Source organism: Terrapene carolina, unplaced genomic scaffold (assembly GCF_002925995.2).
Source record: "Terrapene carolina triunguis isolate 2854851 unplaced genomic scaffold, T_m_triunguis-2.0 Scaffold20825, whole genome shotgun sequence".
Lineage (NCBI taxonomy): Eukaryota > Metazoa > Chordata > Testudines > Emydidae > Terrapene > Terrapene triunguis.
Window position 1 is genome coordinate 1,277 of NW_020685176.1, and position 4,180 is coordinate 5,456.

Genomic DNA, 4,180 nt, shown 5'->3' on the forward strand with positions numbered 1-4,180 from the left:
GAGGGGTACAGGGTGCAGGCAGGGGGCTCATGACAGGGAGTTGGGGGGCAGGAGGGTAGGCTGTTTGCAGGCAGGCCCGGGGCTGGGGATCTGGGCTCCCCCGTCCTGGCAGGCAGGAAAAAGGAGAATAAAAAAGCCCTGTAATTGTTCAGCCTTAAAACCCCAATTCCAGAGAGTACTTATGCACGTGACTAACTTAAAGTATGTGAGCCATCCCACTGCTGTTAGTGCTCCAATCAGGAACATGCTTAAATACATTGATGCATCAGTGTCCCAGTTCACAAAAATTCCATATTAAAAATAAGAGTTACTGAATGATAATTAGCCTTTCCATTCAAACAGACCACACACCACACCTGAACTCTGCCACTTTTTCCTATTCTACTTTTTACCAGGTTACTTTTCCCCAGAAAACCTTGGCAATTTGGATGTTTGCTGTAGTAGACGGTTGTATTGGAAGAGGCTAGATTGGTGCCCTTTCCCCCACTAAGCAAGAGTGCATGCATCCCTTAATACACATCAATTGTTAGTTTGTAATTAGCCTGTCCATACCCCATCAATCAGGTTTATGTGCATTCACATACCCTCTCCCCCCACCCAAATCAAATCAGGTTTGTATGTATCCAACACCTACGCACAATACACTTACTAGCACTGCCCCCGATATTAAGTTTGTGCTCACATGCACTCTTATCAGGTTTGTGCCCCCACCGCCTGATCCCATTACCTTTGCGTAGGCCCAGATCAAATTCATTCTTGGGCATACACCACAAACAAAATTACATGTGAATAATGAGAGCAGGAAGAGGCCATTTTGTATTAGGATGATCAAAGTTTCTCTTTGTCACCTCTAAAATGCAGCTCCCCATTTGGTGGAATACGTCAATCAGTTACTACTGGAATGGGGGTGGGAGAGGCGGAGCAGGGGTGGAGTTGGGGCAGGGCTGGGGGTAGAGGGGGCTTGAGCACCCACCAGCGCCACTAGAGTCTGCGCCTATGGGGGCTCAAATTTTCAGAGGTCCCTACAGCATTACTCCCTCTTAAAGCTTGGAAGGAAGGAAGGAGACAGACAGCTAGAACATAGCAGGTTTTTAGGATTTTCAGTGTCACACAAGATAGGGAAAAGAAGGAGGAGTACTTGTGGTGGCTGATACAGACTAACACAGCTACCACGCTGAAATCTGTCAAGATAGGGAAAGTTTTCCATCTTCTGGCAAAATGAAGGAACAGCAGCTTTACACATCACTCCACTGCTCTTGTCTGCAGGGTCTAGCAAGAAGAAGCTCTGCATTAGTTCACCCCCTCCCCGCATCTTCCCAAATTCATTGTTATCACTTCAATGCACGGATATTCTTACTAAGGTAACAGACATTCATACCCAACAATGCTAGTTACAGGTACTTGGGAGTAGACAGACAGGTCCCTGTAACTGTATGACAACCGTGAGTCATCATACTCTTCTTACCCTTTACATTTTCTTTATCTAATGGGGAAGGGGGGAACCTAAGGAAAGAAATGTAGGGCTTTATTAATATTTAAAAAGGGACTCTTTTTGGTTTTGATCTTCTGATTGGATGTTCACTTCCTTAACTAAAAAGTAGGAAACTGAAAGTCAAAAGAAAAGAAAACTAGAAAGTGAGGAAAGAAAAACCTTCTCCTACAGAATACTTACATTCAGAGACATGGGTCTAAAACACAGAATTCTATGAAAGACCTTGAACAGGCATCAGTTGCTCAAATTCTGCACAAAGACAGGGAATCTAAGACATCATCATGATCAGGAGGAGTTTGCTGCAATTTTGCCTCATGCTGGTCTTCTCCATTGAAATCTCACGTCCGGACTGTAACAGGCTTCATGTTCTACAAACCAGAATGAACAGTGAGAGTTTAGAGCGGCTGGAGAAAATGGGTGGAAACTTTCCCTTCCAATGTCTAAATGAAAGGACAGCTTTCAAGCCCAGAGATCCGACTGTCCCAGCAAAAGAATACCAAGGTGTGACGTTATTGATATAATCAGGGACCATATAGAATATGGTTGTAACCAAGGTCCTGTAGTGGTACCAAATCTTGTATAAAGGGGGTCCAATGAGGTGTCTTAGACAAGGGTATAGTTCGCTGTTATGATTATGCTGTCTATACATGTGTAACAATTTTGTAGTTGAAGTTATGAATATTGGCTCTATACTGTCTGTATTTCAAACTTATGCTATGCTTCTGGGAGACATCCCAGACAAGTTGGTGTTAGCTCTGCCTAGCCTGCTTGATGGCCCATTAAGGACCATCCGCTATACACAGTGAGAGAAGGCAGATACACCTTGCACTGTGAAAATATTTCCGCCACCAAACAGCTGTAGCAAGCTCCGGGACGGAGGAGGGAGGAGCAGGAACGTGGCGCGCTCAGGGGAGGAGGCGGAGAAGCGGCGGGGCCAGGGATTTGGGGAAGGGGTTGGAATGGGGATAGGAGAGGCGGGGCAGGGGTGGAGTCCGGGCCGGGCTAGGGGTAGAGGGGGCTTGAGCACCTACCAGCGCCACTAGAGTCGGCGCCTATGGGGGCTACCCCTTTTGCCCTCCCCCTACTGGCCTAAAATCAAGCTTGTGTGCTCATGGACTGCATGTTCCACCAACAACCACCAGTTTTATGAGTACAGTGCGTCAAAATTTCAGTTGTAATGTGAATAATGACTAAAAATTACCCTAAACCCAATAATTAAAAAGTATTTGAAAAACAAAAAACCAAAACAAAACTAGCCATTAGACCAGACCTAGTGAGGACCTACCTCGCTACCAAATCTGGGTACGTAGATAGTATTCTGAAGAGCTGCTACTCAATCCTAGCACTGCCTAGGACAAATTTAAGCCAGACACTAAAACTGGAGATTTCTTATTTAAAAGTTTTTAAAAGAAGTCTCACAGCCACTACATTAAATGTTCAAATAGTATAAAAACAAATGGTGTGTGAATTCTCACAATGATTGTCAATCTCCCTTTAGAGAAAAAACAGGAACATATTCCCCACTGGCAATCCCTTTTATAATGCAACCGAAAATATGGAGTTGCTAATAAGAGCGTCTGTACATTCAAAGTCAACAGATGGCGCCACTGCAGAAGCCTTTGCTTGTCTTTCCTCTGGGGTTCTAAAACAGTTCTGATGTGGGCCTAATCTTACAAAAATGGTTCTATGGACCATTTCCTCACCTCTTGGAGATCAGGTAACACCTTCGTGGCAGGTACAGCAAATGCTTACAAAGAAAAGTAGTCCTAGGAACACATTTATAGTAATTTCAGTACTAGGAACGTGAGTTCTGCCTGCTCACTGAAGACCACCATCAGGTCCTCCACGTGCCACCACCGATACATAAACCTCAACTTGGGACCTGCTGGTTTAGAGGCATGTACAAGGAGTTAACGCTTAAAACAAATGCCTATCCTTTCTTACGGTGCAGGTTTTTTTCAGTAGCTGTGCCTACCAGTCGTAGTAGTTCTTTCCTGCTCAAGTCTCTCTGCCTTCTTTCATTCCTTGGTGGAGTGGAAACCTACAGGTTATATTGACAAAACACAATTACATTAAAATGAGAGAAAAAAAATAGACTGTATAAACAAGTCAAGGATTATAAACGGATTGGTTCACAAGCTCCAAAACGTATCCCCCTCTCTGGCGGTACATGGCAGTAACAGAGCATGTGGGAGCCATACACATTCTTCTTCAAAGTCTAACTAATTCATTACCCCTATGGCGCAGAGGGGAACCTCCCGACAATCACACTGTTTTTAAGCTGTGCTACCTGGAGAAAATCAATTAATTTCTTTAAGAAGCCATTGGGCGATTTCTATCATCTATGATTTTAGGCCTTCCTGTGGGAAAGCCAACCTTAGGGGGATGAAAAGGGAGGAATACGCTACTAATAGATCCTCACTTAAGCTCGCCTTTATCCTTCCATTGGTAGGCAGGGGGAAATAGTGACAGGCTTGTCTCCAGCTTTCATCCTAGAAACAGAGGAGGCTCTGCTTTCTGTACAGAACACAAGGTGTTTCCACACAATGTAATTTTTGTGCCACTGATATTGCGAGCTACGCCCACTAGAGCTGTACTAGCACTGCCCCAAGCCCAATGCATATATGCTCACTAAAGGCCCCCCACGTGGATCATAACTGTACAAAGAACAACCCAAGAGAGAAGTAT

The 4,180-nt window shown here is 44.6% G+C and overlaps 1 long non-coding RNA gene across 1 annotated transcript; it reads right to left on the bottom strand.

The window, feature by feature from the left end:
- Nucleotides 1-82: 82 nt before the first annotated feature.
- LOC113408632 lies at nt 83-4,138 on the bottom strand. Its single transcript, XR_003370333.2, has 3 exons — nt 3,468-4,138; nt 1,673-1,860; nt 83-1,269 (listed from the first exon to the last, which is right to left on the bottom strand). It is a non-coding gene; the product is annotated as an uncharacterized LOC113408632 (long non-coding RNA).
- Between the last annotated feature and the right edge of the window lie 42 nt (nt 4,139-4,180).